This window comes from Heterodontus francisci, unplaced genomic scaffold (genome assembly GCF_036365525.1).
Source record: "Heterodontus francisci isolate sHetFra1 unplaced genomic scaffold, sHetFra1.hap1 HAP1_SCAFFOLD_216, whole genome shotgun sequence".
Classification (NCBI taxonomy): domain Eukaryota; kingdom Metazoa; phylum Chordata; class Chondrichthyes; order Heterodontiformes; family Heterodontidae; genus Heterodontus; species Heterodontus francisci.
Genome location: NW_027140566.1, coordinates 2,051,469 through 2,069,324, shown reverse-complemented (window position 1 = coordinate 2,069,324; position 17,856 = coordinate 2,051,469).

The window sequence follows — 17,856 nt, the reverse complement described above, 5'->3', positions numbered from 1 at the left end:
AGAAGAATACACATTATTTATGTATTCAATAACCACCGCTATAATACGTTATTATAACACTATTCTTTTAGTGATATTCCTGCAGAAAATAAAGCCTGTGCTGTGATCAAATTTGCAGTGACTCAGTAAATTCCCTTTTCAATTTAACTCATTTATACATTAGAGGGAGTGGTCCAAGACGGATGAGTGCCTCCAATCCGAGGGACTGGTTCGAGTTTGGGAAGAATTCCTTCGTCCCCAGGGAGAGATTCGAGTCCAGGATGAGTTCAGACACTGCGAGTGGTTGGAGACCGGGTGCAGTTCTACAATCCACCCGTTTTTTGGCTCCTCATTGCTACATTAAACTAGTTGGCCAGCGTCCGGTGAGCGGGGTGTTGTTCCTCCCCTTCCAGGATTTGTTAAATCTCGAAGTGCTGAGGTTGGATGCAGGTTGAGGTCATGGACCCGATCTCACGCGATCCCAACCCACACGATCTTTGGTGCTAAAATCCTTCCTGCCTGGGTTGAGAAGCGGAGAATGGTTTTCAGTAATTTACAGCCACTTTTCCCTTCTCTCCTTTACAGCTAATTTAGTGTCAATTCTGATGCTGTCCAAGCGAAATTGCGGACTCTCCAGCTGCACCACCCGCAACCTGGCGGCCATGACAACGGCGGATCTACTGGTCATTATCACTGAGATCATACTCCGGAAAATCAATTATCTTTATTTCCCATTAAATTTCCTGGACCTCACCTTTGTGTTTCTCTCTCGTTATGTCCTGACCCGTGCAGTCGTCGACTGTTCTGTTTGGTTCACCATCGCTTTCACATTTGATCGATTTGTCGCCATTTGTTGTCAGAAGCTGAAAACAAAATATTGCACCAGGAAAACTGCAGTTCTGGTTATATCAATAACTGGCATACTGCTCTTACTAAAAAATATTCCCACCTACTTTAGATCTTACCTTAAATGGGTAATCGACAGTGTACAACGGGGCTGCTCTAATAAGCCAAGTTATTTTACTGACCCGCGATGGATTGGATTTAGAATGTTTGAAAAGGTTTTAACACCATTATTGCCATTCATTTTAATTATGTTGCTGAACGCTCTGACTATAAGACACATTTTGTGACCAGTCGTGTTCGTCCGAGACTGAGGGGTCAGAGCAAGAAAGATAATCACAGTGACTCTGAAATGGAGAGAAGAAGGAAGTCCATGGTTTTACTCTTCACCATATCTGGCAGTTTCATATTTCTGTGGCTGCTGTATATTTTATATATTTTTGGTGCTGATTATTACTTCGATGATGTTTCTAATTATACCTTGGGTGGCACAGTGGCGCAGTGGTTAGCACCGCAGCATCACAGCTCCTGCGACCCGGGTTCAATTCTGGGTCCTGCCTGTGTGGAGTTTGCAAGTTCTCCCTGTGTCTGCGTGGGTTTCCTCCGGGTGCTCCGGATTCCTCCCACAAACCAAAGACTTGCAGGTTGATAGGTTAATTGGTCATTATAAATTGCCCCTAGTATAGGTAGGTGGTAGGGAAATATAGGGACTGGTGGGGATGTGGTAAGAATATGGAATTAGAGTAGGATTAGTATAACTGGGTGGTTGATGGTCGGCACACACTCGGTGGGCCGAAGGGCCTGTTTCAGTGCTGTATCTCTAAACTAAACTAAACTAAACCTTTGAAGATGTTGCATATATACTGCGGAATTTCAGTTGCCGTACAAACACATTTATTTATGTGGCCACTCAGTCTGAGTTCAGAGAGCAGTTAAAGAGCACCATGAAATATGCAGTTACATCAATTATTAAATTAATTAATCAACAAAGCAACTGAGACCATCTTAAATATCCAGTGGTTAATGGACAAGAGGTGACCGCTGGAGGTCCAGAAGAAAATAGCCTGCAGGAGTAAATACAAACACGAGAGCTGTTAGCGACGGCAAGAGGGAGGCGAGAGCAGGAGGATCAGAAGTAAACTAGCGGAAATCAAAAAAGATAACGAGCAATGAGCGAAGGGACAGAGATGACCTTCGTGAAGGAGTCGGGAGGAGAGTGATTGCTCTGCCGAAAGGAACTGATGTGAAAGAAGCTTGAACTGGATATGACACCTATCATTAAACGAGAACCATGCAGTTTAATAAGTATGATAACTGACTTGATCAATTAAATACATCTGCAGAAGAAAACATTTCTATTTAAAAACAACGTTGTTTTTCTGATATTCCACTAGAAACATTTATTCTTAATTGCTTTGGCACCCTGGGAATGTTGAGTTGAATTGTTGATGGTAGTTGACATTGCATATATGAAAATGAAATATTGCTTGTATAACTGCTTCTTTTTGTACAAGGATGTGTTATTTGTTCACGCAAAGAAATGTTAACTCTCAGAGCCCAGGAAATAAGAGATGGACATGCTTTTAGCGAACTCCACTCTAATTACAGAGGTGCGGTGACAACAGATGAACCTCATGTTAAACTAATGGAAGAGTTAATTCAAAGAATATCATAATAAGGAATCGGAAGCCCAAAAGATGGAAACTCAGTGTCTTTGCTTGTACGGTTTACAACGGTGTCTGTGGTGTAATTGTTCGGAAACACAGTTCAACGTAATATCAATTCAGAGACAGGAGAACAAAGGGATCGCCTGTGCTGGCAACATTCAAGGAATTCTGGCCTTGTAGGATAAAAAACTTCCATGTTGTCTCCAGTGCTTTTTTGTTAAGTCTTCATAACATCTTGCTTAATAAATTATACTGGATTCATAAGCAGCCGTTATTTGTAACTTGTTAGGTCAGGCACAACTGAGGACCCCATTGTAATAAATTGAAAATTCAGAACTGAGAATTTTTAGATAAAAGTGCTTAAGCCTCAAAACCCCAAAACATACAATGGTGCAACTTGGAGCCAGACCTTGAAAAAGGCTAAAACGAAATGACTGGTTGTGAAGTTGAGTGGACTCTTGCTCTTGTTAGTCTGACCAACTTTTTTCATTCAAGATTGGGAATCCATGAGGGGAATAACCGGACATAGAACAGCAAGACCTGTGAATAAGATGTCATTTGAATTACGAGGAAAAAGATTGTTCAAAAACATAGAACGAATATCAGCAGCAAAGAGCAATAATTTAGCATTTTAAGCTTCCCATAACCATAGAATCATCGAAACATAAAATGTTTAATGCACAGAAATTGGCCACTTTGACCCATCGTGTCTGTGCCAGCCGAAAAAGGATCCACCTATTCCAATCCCACCTTCCAACAATTGGTTCTGAGCCCTGCAGATTTTCGGAGCTGACGTGCATATCCAGACTCCTTTTCAATGAGTTGAGAGTCTCTGCCTCAACTACCCTTTCAGGCAGTGAGGTCCAGATCACTACAACTCTCTGGGTGAATTTTTATTTCCTCATCTCCCCTCTACTTTTCTATCAATCAGTTTAAAGATATACCCCCTCGGCAGTGACCTCTCTGCTAAGGCGAATAGATTCTTCATCTCCATTCTATCCAGGCTCCTTAGGATTTTGTACATTGCAATCTGATCTCCCCTCAGACTTCTCTGTTCCAAGGAGAGTTACCCCAGCCAATCCAATATTTCCTCCTACTTGCATTTTTCCGGTCCTGGCAACATCCTCGTAAATCTCCTCTGTACCCTCTCTAGTGAAATTGCATCCTTTCTGTAATGGGGTGACCAGAACTGCACACAGTACTCAAGTTGTGGCCAAACCAATGAGTTATACAGTTCCAGCATAACCTCCCTGCTCTCATATTCTATGCCACAGCTAATAAAGGAAAGGATTCCATATGCCTTCCGAACCACCTGGTCGACCTGTCCTGCTACTTTCAGGGATCTGTGGACATTGACTCCAAGGCCCCTCACTCCCTCTACACTTCTCATTAGTTTATCATTTATCGTGTATTCCTTTTCCTTGTTTGACCTCCCAGAATGCATCACCTGACATTTCTCTGCCTGGAATTCCATTTGTCACTTTTGTGCCCATCTGAGCAGACCATCAATATCTTCCTGCAGCCTGCAGCTATCCTCCTTGCTATCTACAAAACAGCCAATCTTCGTCTTATCTGCAAACGTCTTGATCATGCCCCCTACATTTACATCCAAATCATTAAAATATACCACAAAAAGCATGGGACCAAGTATTGAGCCCCCGAAATACCACTGGAAATAGCCCTCCTGTCATTAAGACACCCATCAACAACTACCCTTTGTTTCCTGCCACAAAGCCAATTTTGTATCCACCTAGGATTTTGTGATAATTACTGTTTCTGAATTAACACAAATATCTGGGCAGTAGGAACTGATCTGGCTCCAAGCCGAATGGACCCTGTGTTCTTTGTTTCTCTAAATATGTGGACCATACGGTCACAGAGATTGATCAACTCCAGCAGCTTAAGACTTCTGCAACATTTAAGAAAGCATGGTAATATTTTGATCTGAAGACTTGGCCTTTTTTTAAAAAGTCAGGAATTGGCATTAATTCATTCATACATTTGTTTATTTTTGTTATCTTTCTGGAGAAAGTCTTTGTAATTATTTGTAGCCAGCTTGCATAACAACTGTAGACATTAGTGTCTCTGATAAATTCATCTGAAACCACGAAAGATGGAAATAATTGTTTATGACATTTGAATCAATAATAAATAAATTAATATGTGTTGCTATTCCAAGCACTCAAAGGGAAATCTACCTGAGAAGGGATATAAACATACGTAATTTTGCAAAACGTTCATGGGAATACTGTCGAGGTGGTTGCTGAGTATTGAGGAAAACCTTTTTTTTAAGATGCATAAATGAAAGATGTTATCAACTGACGACACCATTATTTGAATTTGGGAATCTTAGACGAAAAAAAAAATCAGTATGATTCGGTGCGTTTCCTATCATCAGTTAACCCCGCATTCCTAATCTGTTGTTTTAATGTATGTACTTACTTGATAATAGTTTAGGAATAAACAGCACTCATGTGAAAGGATAATGATTGTCATCGAGTGAGGTGATCAGCAGGTCGAGTGACAGTCTTCAATCTGAGGATTGTCAATGAAGTTTTAACAGATAATAACATACTTCATCATCAGTAGTCACTTCGGGTTATGATATTTTAGAAGGTAAGAAGATGCAAATTTGTGCAGATCACACCACTCATGAGCTAGAGAATAGAAAGAGTGGTCAACAACACAATGAGATTAAGGAAGAGGCAGATTTTGTACTGTGGGGAATTGGAGGTTCTTGGAATGATGTTTTAAAATGACTAACGCTACTAAGGCAACTATTTTGTTGCAACTTGCAATAAGTAATTTGAGTTATAAGATAATCCAGTTTCAATTTTAACCTAACTTATATCAAGCAAATAGGAGAGAAAATATTTGAGTATGACCACTGGGATTCAGAAGTGCAACAACAACTGAGACAAAGACAAAAGTATTATTAGTGGAGGAATCAAATGAATAGACAAACAAAACATGGCAAGGCCTGGAATCAAATGGAATGTCGATTCTTGAAACAAAATAAAACACATTTTAAATATTGTATTGGATAATAAAGTTTCTTCAATGCTCAACAGTTGGCGAGTAACAGTTGTTACAGAATAACACCAAGTAGCTGGGTTGGAAAGTAAAGGTAAAGGGAAAGGTCTACAGTTTTTTCAATACAGTATGTAGTTTTTTTTAGGGACCCAAGCTACTTTGTGTAAATCATCTAATTGTTGGGTAATTTAAGGGTACAAATTAAGGGTACGTTATGGCAGGGCAGCTCGACAACTAGGAGTGCTGCTCGTGAGCGATATGGGAAGTTAGGGACACTTACAGTGTCCAGGGCGAACACGTGTGCAGGAGGTGTCTCCAGCTGCAGCTACTCGAAATCCGCGTTTCGGATCTTGAGCGGCGGTTGGGAACACTGTGGAGCATCTACGAGATTGATATAATCGTGTATAGCACGTACAGGGAAGTGGTCACACTGCAGGTAAAGACTGTATCTAACTCCTTCTTGAAAACATGCAATGTTTTGGCCTCAAACAAAAACAAGAAATGCTGGATTCACTCAGCAGGTCTGGCAGCATCTGTGGAAAGAGAAGCAGAGTTAACGTTTCGGGTCAGTGACCCTTCTTCGGAACTGAAGAAGGGTCACTGACCCGAAACGTTAACTCTGCTTCTCTTTCCACAGATGCTGCCAGACCTGCTGAGTGAATCCAGCATTTCTTGTTTTTGTTTCAGATTTCCAGCATCCGCAGTATTTTGCTTTTATTTCAATGTTTTGGCCTCAACTGCTTTCTGTGGTCTCGAATTTCACAGGCTCACCACTCTCTGGGTGAAGATATTTCTCCCTATCTCGGTCCAGAAAGGTTTATCCTGTATCCTTAGACAATGACCCCTGATTCTGGACTCCCCCACCATCGGGACCATCCTTCCTGCATCTACCCTGTCAAGTCCTGTTTGAATTTAGTAGGCTTCTATGAGAACGCCCACCCCCCCGGCTCACTCTTCCGAAGTCCAGAAAATATAGTCCTAACCGACTCAATCTCTCCTCATACGTCAATCCCGCCATTCCAGATCTAACAGAACTCAAAATAATGAGGAGTTATGATGGAGTAAGCATGTGGAAATTATTTCCTCTCATGAATACGTTTGTCATCAGAGATCATGGCCAGGATTTTACTGGCCCCCAGAGGCATGATTGGAAGCCAGGAGGGGTGGGGAGGGGACAAGGAGAAAAGCGGCGGCCTACAGGGGATATGGCAGGATGGAGATCCCAACGCATCCCCCTCGTCCAGTGATCCTGGGGGCAGGATAGACCGACAACAGCCTTCTCGCCCAGTGGCACATTGACGATCTTAAGTGGCCTATTGTGGGATAATTATGGGATCATTCCACCGCCGCTGGGATCTTACCAGCAGCGAGGTCCTCCACCACATGGAGAGGACACCTTGTAAAACGAAGCACTCACCCTGTGGCCGTGCGGGTGGGGTGGGGCGCTGCCTCATTCCTGGGTATTTTGTTGCCCACAGAGCACCTCCACCAGGAACCAGTTCATTCCCGGGACCTCCCTCCACCTGCACCACCAGAATACCGCCTTAATCTCTCACCGGGGCCTAACGGACTGTAACTGGTGACCCCGCCTCACCTACCTCTTCTCTGGGCTTCCAGCGCTGCGCCTGGGGGCCGAGGAGTTCGATAGAACCGGCAGAATAACTGGAGGGGGAATGAAGAGACAGTATTTTACACAGAGGCTTGTTAAGATCTGGAAAGCACGACCTGAAAGAGTGATGAAATCAGATTCCTGAGGAATGTTTAAAGACAATTAAACAAGTGTTTGCAGTGGAATAATTTGCAGGGTTACCAGAAAATGCTACATATGTGACAATAAATTAGACAGCTCTTTAAAAACGACTCTGACTAAAGTAGGCGAATGGCCTTTCCTGTGCATCTTTGATTCGATGATCTGGGCGCCAGATCAGTGATTCATTTACTTTTCACACTGTCACATGTCATTATCCTCGCAGGATAGGCTGGTAGTTGGAACCTGGGTTCATTTCATCCATTAATGGTCACATTTCATCTCATTGGTGTATTTTACCAGACTGTAATTCACGGTTCACACAAGTCAAAATCTATTGGGTATTTGGAAGGAAACATTGGTTTCTGTAGAAACTTCTGTCAAAGAATTAATTTCCACAACAGTCAGAGTTTCAGAAGTTGCTGGAAGGAGCTCTTAGTCTTTGAGAATAGCGTTCGGTTAATGTTCTGTTCACATCGCTGTACCCGGCACCAGAACGATGCTGCTGTCCTTCCTCACCCTGTCTCTGCTGCAGCTTTTGAACTGTGAGTTACGGATTATTGAATGCATTATCTTATTTACTGATACACTGATTATTATTACAAGATATGTATTATTAATCTAATTATCATATTTAATACAGAACCCATTCAGGAGATGTAGAAAGTAAATAATGCTTTATGCATTTTTATATTCTTGTGTCGAGTGCAATGAAATATCGGAACTTGTTTATTGCCTTCTACCTGCCGCTCGTACAGACAGAGCAGACTGGAGTTGAAAATCTAATGGGTCTATTTAAGCAGGGTCTGTTGGAAAAAGAGCCACTTCGCTGTTACAATAGAATCTGTCAGTATCTGGGATCAGTTTACAGAAAACGCATCTATTTTATTTACAGTTGTCATTCATTGGGATGATATGAAATGGATACTGAAAGGTTTATACAATTTGTAGAAGTTTCATTTGACACACATTTGGGATTGATTGTTTCCATTTTAAGTTCCATCAACAACAAATAGGAATAAACCTCCATATATATAAAAATGACTTGCGTTTATGTAGCGCATTTCACGACGTCAGGACGTCCCAAAGAGCTTTACTGTCAATTAAGTACTGTTCTGTAGTGTTGTCCATACTGTAATGTAGGAAACGTGGCAGGCAAGTTGCACAGAGCAAGCTCCGACAAACATCAATGTGATAATGGCCAGAATACCTTTAGTGTGTGTGTGTGATGTTGATTGAGGGATCAACATTCCTCAGAGCACTAGGGATAATTCCCCTGCCCTTTCTCCAAATACTGCATCTGAAAGAGCTGACGGGGCCTCAGTTTAACTTCTCCTCCGATGGAAAGCATCTTGGACAGTGCAGCACACCCTCAGTACTGCACTGGAGTGGCAGCCCACATTTTGTGCTCAAGTCTCTGGAATTAGACTTGCACCCACCATCTCCTGACTCAGAGGCGAGAGTGCTAACAATTGAGTTATTGCTGACAGTAATATTGTATTGGTGACAGTAAACAAGTTTGGAATATTCTACATCTCATTAACGGGAATTTTAAATTCCCAGTTGAATTTGTGTTGGGCACAAAGACCAAGGCAGTTTGTTTTATTACCCGCCCCCCTCCCACTCCCCCCGCCGTCCCGCACTGCGTTTTTTACACTGACACAGCCAGCTGGAATTGAAATTCTAATCTGATTATTTAAAGCGAGACTGTTAGAAGTAGAGCGCCGTCTTTGTTTGAATAGACTGAATATGAGTCTGTGTGTAAGTTATCTCACTGAGTGTCGAGCACCAGTCAAAACTGCTTCGACGGCTGACATTAACCGCCACACACATTTCTGTCACAGATATTTTTCAATACAAATGTTGTCTGCTCTTCTAGTGATACAGTTCATGAGACAAAATATTTTAAAATAGTTTGTTCAGTTTTGAAGTGTAATATTCAATCTATAATTCCTCTCAAATGTAGATGGAACCAAAATTTGTCAATTTGTTTTCATTGTTAGTATAATTATCAAGTGCACTCTGCAAAAAATGGCGTTACTGAAAGTTCCTGAATCGTTGGGGAATTTGCTCTGTCTTATTGATCAGTTAGTGATGATCTTCAAAATTAGTATCTTTTACATTAAATTCATTATTATATATCCTCCATTTGTATGTACAGTACCTAAAGATAGTTCAGTTTTCCCAATCACATATTTTTACACAGTGTCATGTAGTGTGTAATGAGTGCGTGATAATGTTCTTTATTATTGCTCCAACGGCTCATGCTTGTTGCATATTTGTTGTTTTATTCCATTGATGATTCAGTCTGTTTCTCACTATTTACCGTGTGTGTTTGGTTACATTCATTAATCTCTGTCTATTGAAACTTTATTGGTTTACTGACAGGAAAATTTAGTCTGAGTGCTATCCAATACTTTATGTATTTAGCGAATTATACTTCCGTGAATATTAACTAATTGGAGAGTAAAATCCTGTTTTGTGGAATAGTTAAAAAAAAATTATTCAAGCCACTGAAAAGATAAAAAAATGAAGTGCACATGACTCCCTGTATCCTTTTCTCCAATCGCTAGTTGCTCCGAATGATTTTTAAAAAGCAGGCATGCTTTATGACAAATAAACAATGTTTCATTGCTGTCATATGAAGCGAATATTGAAATAGTTTATATCATTTGTGGAATTCGCATTGAATACGGATCTTGGGCTGTTGGCTTGATTTTACATTCTATCAATATTAAATACAGAACAATTATCCATTCTTTCTCTATCAGAAATCATTGTTTTTATAATATCTTACATCTGATTAACACGTCTTCTCAATTCCCTGGTGGGACATGTGTGAAACTATCATTTAAATCCAAAATTGAAAACAAATCACGTGGCAATTTATTTTATGTGGTCCTCTGCGGCTATTGTACCGACACGACTGACTGGAGTTGAAATTCTCAGCAGATTATATAAACACAGCAATCGAGCAGCAGAATGTGATCAGAGTGAGAATAGAAGGTCTCGGGGTTTGGGGTCTGGGGTCCATGGGAACACAGAGATTATAGAACAGCAGTCAAAGCTAAATCTACTGCTGACTGAACCCACACGGGCATTTCTGTCCCAGGTATTTCACATTAGAAGTGCTGTCTGACACTAGATGATACATTGAGTGGAACTGAAATAATTTAAATAAGTTTGTTCCACGTTAGAGTGTTGTACATGATCTATAAATATTGTATAATATATTAACTAGAGACAGAACCAATATTACTTGAATTAGCATCAGTTATTACTGTAATTGTGAAGTGCCTGTCCAAAAGATAATGTTAGTGAATATTCCAAAATCTGCGGAAGATTTTACATTTATTATTGTTTACTTAATGATGACCTTGAAACTTTCGAACTTTATATTATAAATTCTCAACTTATTTCACATATTCGTATGTACAGTGTCAAATAATGATTAGTGTGACAAAGTCTCCTTCCACATGCTCCTTTTTTGTAAAGCATCGTGAAGTGTTTCATGAGATATCATGAATAGTCTCCTTCCACCTGCTCAATATTTTTTCAGAGTTTTTCGGTCGATGATTCCATTCAGTTTCTCACTGTTTCCAGAGCGGGTTTGGTTACATTTGTTAATGTCTATCGACAACAAATGCAGGTTCACGACAGGGAAACACTCCCTAAATGTTATTACATACTTCCGTGATGAATTTTCTTTTGGTTTTGTAAAAGGGATTGTGTTGTAAAATCCTGATCTTGAAAGTAATTTAAGAATATTTTCTGCAAGCCACAGAACAGAAGGAAAGTATAAAATGCAGCTGACTCCCTGAAGTTTTGTTTTTAGCAATCCGCACCAGATCAAAATCAATTTATAGGAAAGTGCATATTTATTTTAATTTGTCATTTATTGAGATCGTATAAAGTGAATATTGAAACAGTTTCCTTAATTTATAAATTTGTCATTAAATACATTTTGTCCTGTTTGATTTCAAATAGGGAAATGTTATCCATTTTTGTCGTTGACAGCAAAAATTGAACTAATATTTGTCATCTGATTAACATTTAATTGCATTTCCAGAGGAGATATGAGTTAAATTTAGTTTTAGTACCAAAATTGAATATAAACACCGTAAGAGTCGGTTTTATGTTGTTTCCTAAGACTTTCGTACAGACGCAGCAGACTGGAGTTAAAGTTCTAATCAGGCGTTTAAAACGGAGACTCCTGGAAGTAAAAAGTAGTCAGTGTTACAATCGAGTTTATGGGAGTCAGAACTGCAGAATACCGGGATCTCCATCCAGTCGACTCATCCCACATTGAGATTTCTGTCCACGGAATTTCTCAGTGAAGTGCCGTGTCATACAGAGAATTAGATTAAATATTGTGTACAGCATTTGGAATATTCAGAATGGACAATAAATATTTTATACTATATTAACTGGAGGTGGAATCCAATATTGGTTCATTTGTACTGATTATTACTAGAGTTATCAATTACACCCTCCAGAAATGATGCTACTGGTTTCAGGGGGATTCGGTGTGTGAACTGTTTTATTTGGTCACCGACAATCTTCAAAACTATCATTTTTTATAATAAATCATGCTTTCTGTTTCATACATTGTTGTGCACGGTGTTGTGTAATAATTAGTATTTCTCAATCTATTTCTACATGATTCATACATTTGATGCAGTTTTCAACATCCAGACGTGTTTCGGCATCTCTTTCCACATGTCCCATTCTTTTTGTATCGTGCGATGCGGTGTTTAATGAAAGATCTGGAGTTTTTTCCCAATCTCTGGGGAAAGGTGGGAAAGTGGAGATGGGGCAATAGATGAGCCATGATCTTATTGAACGGCGGAGTCGTCTGGGTAGGCAGTATGGCCTAACCCTACTCCTATTAAATTCTTTAATGTCCTTCCACAAGTCCCATACTCTGGTAAACTTGTGGAACAAATCCTGAATTCTTTTCCATATTTAAAATTAACAGACAGTGCCCAGAACAATTTGTCTCAGTTCTGTAAATGTTTGATGCGTGTTTGGTTATTTATAACAATGGTATCGTTTCTTCAGGCACTAGCTCATGTGCTTTGCAGATAGATTGTTAAAAATTACTGATAATGCTATTGACGCACTGAATCCGGATTGTTTGATATGATTTCCTTCTGTCCGGTGCTTTGCTTGTGGTTGTAAGCGACAATAACTGTAATTATCTCAATTCATTTGCTTCTGAAATCTAAAAGAGCTCACTTAATTGCGGAAGTTGTTCAAGTTGGACCTAAAAAAGTTTGATATAATCATTTTGATTCTTGACCCACCGAGTAACCTGCCGTGAGGAATATGCACTTATAAACTTTCTGTATTGACTGTATTTTGTAACCCCTAAACCACATCTATCCTTGGTTTTTTAACTCATTCAAGAGTTTCAATTCTGGGCTTTGAATATCCCACGTTTGTCCCGTTTCAGTTCACCTCCTTTGAATTTATTGTTATTTCCAATTAATATTTATCTATTACTCTTTGTGGTAACATGGTGCAATAGCAAGTTAACATAAGTATAACATGTATAAATAACTTAACAGTTTTGCACCAAAACCATTAGTCTAAATATCAGGAAGTTAACCGTGCGACCACTGAAATTTGAGGTGCTGGGAAGTGGGAGTCGCTGTCGGTCAGTAAGAGCAGGGGAAATGGGTGACCGGGAAAGTCCGCACCAGGATAACAGCAGCAGCAGAGTTTCAGATCTGTTGAAGTTTACGTAGGGTCGGAGACCGACCAGAAGAGTGTGGGAATATTGGGTATATTCTCTGTATATAGAGGTGATTTGGATAACGGTGCACAAAGAAATGCATTCAAACTCCTTCGAGTACAACAATGAGAACAGTTAGAAACTGTCAGGAAGGATATAAGAGCAAAATGGAGGAATCAGCAGATATGAGTAGTGGAGATAAATGGGAAAATAGTAATGATTGAGAAAGGGGTATGACTGAACATTTCTCTGAGACAGTAAGAGATAAACTTGTCGCATAGGCAAGAATGGGAGTCCCGGTTACAGGTTGTTTAGATTCATTTTCGGGATATGAGTTCGCTGGCCAGGCGGAATTTACCGAGCATCCCTTCTTTGCCGGAAGGGATGGCGGGGTGTTTTCTTGAACCGCTGTCGTCATGCTGGCGATATTGGTCTGCACCCATTTATTGTCCATCCCTTGTTTCCCTCGTGGGCTTGCTCCTTGAACCACTGGATTATCTGGAAAAAAAAACTGGCGTGACATGGATGGTTACAGGCTGAAATGATAAATGCATGAAGAGCAGGAGAAATGAATGAGTGGATTGAAGAAGATTCACGGACTCTACAGAAACACTGAGGTTGGAACAGTTTTTCAGGAAATTCTGAAAGATTATTCCCCCTCGCCTCTCATTGGGTCACTGGAAAAGGGGAATTTGCGGGAACTGACTATTATCAGGTAAAGTTAGTAGGAATGCTAAGGCTCCAGGACTGGGAGGAAGTCACATACTATTTACATTATAGAATTAGGAGGATAAAGAGACCAGTGAGATTATAGTTGGGAAAATGTATCTCATGAAAGATACTTGGTAAGCACAGCTGAGGACAGGAATCGGTGTCCCGTTGCTCAGATCACCAGGGTATACAAAGAGACAACAATACATGGGAGATATATTATCACCAGCGAGCTGGGGAGCAGGTCAACACACCATCTATAGTGTATAATGTTGAGAACAGAAAAACACCTGGAGATCTGAGATCTGAGAGAGAGAGAGAACAGCGGGAGCAGAGCTTTGAAAAGCGCGCCAAGAAATAGGAAGCCACAGAGAGAGAGAGAGAGTGCAGCGGGAGCAGAGCTTTGAAAAGCGCGCCAAGAAATAGGAAGCCACAGAGAGAGAGAGAGAGAACAGCGGGAGCAGAGCTTTGAAAAGCGCGCCAAGAAATCGGAAGGCACAGAGAGAGAGAGAGAACAGCAGGAGCAGAGCTTTGAAAAGCGCGCCAAGAAATAGGAAGCCACAGAGAGAGAGAGAGAACAGCGGGAGCAGAGCATTTCTCCTATATAGGCGGAGCGCACGCGGGACTGCTGGGTAAGTGAGGTTACATATTTGGATGAACTTCGGATCATTCGGGAGGTGGAGGGGGTTATTGAGAGGAGTTATAGGGAGGTAGTTACACCTCAGGTAAAAGAAGTAGGTAGATGGGTTACCGTCAGGGGAAGGAGAGGAAACCAGCAGGCAGTGCAGGGATCCCCTGTGACCGTTTCCCTCAACAACAGGTATACCGTTTTGGATACTGTTGGGGGGGGACGACTTACCAGGGGTAAACAATGGGGTACAGGTCTCTGGCGCAGAGTCTGTCCCTGTTGCTCAGAAGGGCAGGGGGAAGATGTTGTGGCCATTTCGGAGACATGGGTAAAGCAGGGACAGGAATGGATGTTGCAGGTTCCGGGATTTAGATGTTTCAGTCAGAACAGAGAAGATGGTAAAAGAGGGTGGGGGGTGGCATTGTTAATCAAGGAGAGTATTACAGCGGCAGAAAGGACGTTTGAGAACTCGTCCACTGAGGTAGTATGGGCCGAGGTTAGAAACAGGAGAGGAGAGGTCACCCTGTTGGGAGTTTTCTATAGACCTCCGAATAGTTCCAGAGATGTAGAGGAAAGGATAGCGAAGATGATTCTCGACAGGAGCGAGAGTAACAGGGTAGTTGTTATGGGGGACTTTAACTTTCCAAATATTGACTGGAAATACTATAGTTCGAGTACTTTAGATGGATCAGTTTTTGTCCAGTGTGTGCAGGAGGGTTTTCTGACACAGTATGTAGACAGGCCAACCAGGGGCGATGCCACATTGGACTTGGTACTGGGTAATGAACCCGGCCAGGTGTTAGATTTAGATGTAGGTGAGCACTTTGGTGATAGTGATCACAATTCGGTTAGGTTTACCTTAGCGATGGGCAGGGACAGGTATATACCGCAGGGCAAGAATTATAGCTGGGGGAAAGGAAAATATGACGCGATTAGGCAAGATTTAGGATGCGTACGTTGGGGAAGGAAACTGCAGGGGATGGGCGCAATCGAAATGTGGAGCTTATTCAAGGAGCAGCTACTGCGTGCCCTTGATAAGTATGTACCTGTCAGGCAGGGAGGAAGTTGTCTAGCGAGGGAGCCGTGGTTTACTAAAGAAGTTGAAGCGCTTGTCAAGAGGAAGAAGAAGCCTTATGTTAGGATGAGACGTGAAGGCTCAGTTAGGGCGCTTGAGAGTTACAAGCGAGCCAGGAAGGATCTAAAGGGAGAGCTAAGAAGAGCAAGGAGAGGTCACGAGAAGTCATTGGCGGATAGGATCAAGGAAAACCCAAGGCTTTCATTAGGTATATCAGGAATAAAAGAATGACTAGAGTTAGATTAGGGCCAATCAAGGATAGTAGTGGGAGGTTGTGTGTGGAATCAGAGGAGATAGGGGAAGCGTTAAATGAATATTTTTGTCAGTATTTACAGTAGAGAAAGAAAATGTTGTCGAGGAGAATACTGAGATTCAGACTACTAGGCTAGATGGGATTGAGGTTCACAAGGAGGAAGTGATAGCAATTTTGGAAAGTGTGAAAATAGATAAGTCCCCTGGGCCTGATGGGATTTATCCCAGGATTCTCTGGGAAGCCAGGGAGGAGATTGCAGAGTCTTTGTCCTTGATCTTTTTGTCGTCATTGTCGACAGGAATCGTGCCGGAAGACTGGAGGATAGCAAATGTTGTCCACTTGTTCAAGAAGGGGAGTAGGGACAGCTCTGGTAATTATAGACCTGTGAGCCATACTTCGGTTGTGGGGAAAATGTTGGAGAAGGTTATAAGAGATAGGATTTATAATCATCTTGAAAAGAATAAGTTCATTTGCGATAGTCAGCACGGTTTTGTGAAGGGTCGGTCGTGCCTCACAAACCTTATTGAGTTTTTTGAGAAGGTGATGGAACAGGTGGATGAGGGTAAAGGCGTGGATGTGGTGTATGTGGATTTCAGTAAGGCGTTTGATAAGGTTCCCCACGGTAGGCTATTGCAGAAAATACGGAAGTATGGGATTGAAGGTGATTTAGTGCTTTGGATCAGAAATTGGCGAGCTGAAAGAAGACAGAGGGTGGTGTTGATGGCAAATGTTCATCCTGGTGTTTAGTTACTAGTGGTGTACCGCAAGGATCTGTTTTGGGACCATTGCTGTTTGTCATTTTTATAAATGACCTGGATGAGGGTGTAGAATGGTGTGTTAGTAAATTTGCGGATGACACGAAGGTCGGTGGAGTTGTGGATAGTGCCGAAGGATGTTGCAGGTTACAGAGGGACATAGACAGGCTGGAGAGCTGGGCTGAGAGATGGCAAATGGAGTTTAATGTGGAAAAGTGTGAGGTGATTCACTTTGGAAGGAGTAACAGGAATGCAGAGTACTGGGCTAGTGGGAAGATTCTTGGCAGTGCAGATGAACAGAGAGATCTTGGTATCCAGGTATATAAATCCCTGAAAGTTGCGACACAGGTTAATAGGGCTGTTAAGAAGGCATATGGTGTGTTAGCTTTTATTAGTAGGGGGATCGAGTTTCGGAGCCACGAGGTCATGCTGCAGCTGTACAAAACTCTGGTGAGACCGCACCTGGAGTATTGCGTGCAGTTCTGGTCACCACATTATAGGAAGGATGTGGAAGCTTTGGAAAGGGTGCAGAGGAGATTTACTAGGATGTTTTTGTTTTTGTTTTTGTTTACTAGGATGTTGCCTGGTATGGAGGGAAGGTCTTACGAGGAAAGGCTGAGGGACTTTTGGTTGATTTCGTTAGAGAGAAGGAGGAGGAGAGGTGACTTAATAGAGACATATAAGATAATCAGAGGGTTAGATATGGTGGATAGTGAGAGTCTTTTTCCTCGGATGGTGATTGCAAACACGAGGGGACACAGCTTTAAGTTGAGGGGTGAGAGAAATAGGACAGATGTCAGAGGTAGTTTCTTCACTCAGAGAGTAGTAGGGGCGTGGAACGCCCTGCCTGCAACTGTAGTAGACTCGCCAACTTTAAGGGCATTTAAGTGGTCATTGGATAGACATATGGATGAAAATGGAATAGTTTAGGTTAGATGGTTTCACAGGTCGGCGCAACATCGAGGGCCGAAGGGCCTGTACTGCGCTGTAATGTTCTATTTTCTATGTTCTATGTTCTATACATTGTGCTCAGGGAGATTGGGAGCAGATCAACACACTTTCTGTAGTATGTAATGTAGAGAATAGAAAACCACCGGGAGATCTGTGAGACACATTGTCATCAGGGAGATTGGGTATAGGTCAACGCACCGTCTGCAGTATATAATGTTGTGAACAGTAAAAATACCTGGAGATCTGTGAGACACATTGTCATCAGGGAGATTGGGTACAGGTCAACACACCGTCCATAGTATATAATGTTGTGCATAGTAAAACACCTGGAGATCTGTGAGACACATTGTGATCAGGGGGATTGGGTGCAGGTCAACACACCGTCTGCAGTATATAAGGTTGTGAATAGTAAAAACACGTGGATATCTGTGAGACACATTGTGATCAGGGGGATTGGGTACAGGTCAACACACCGTC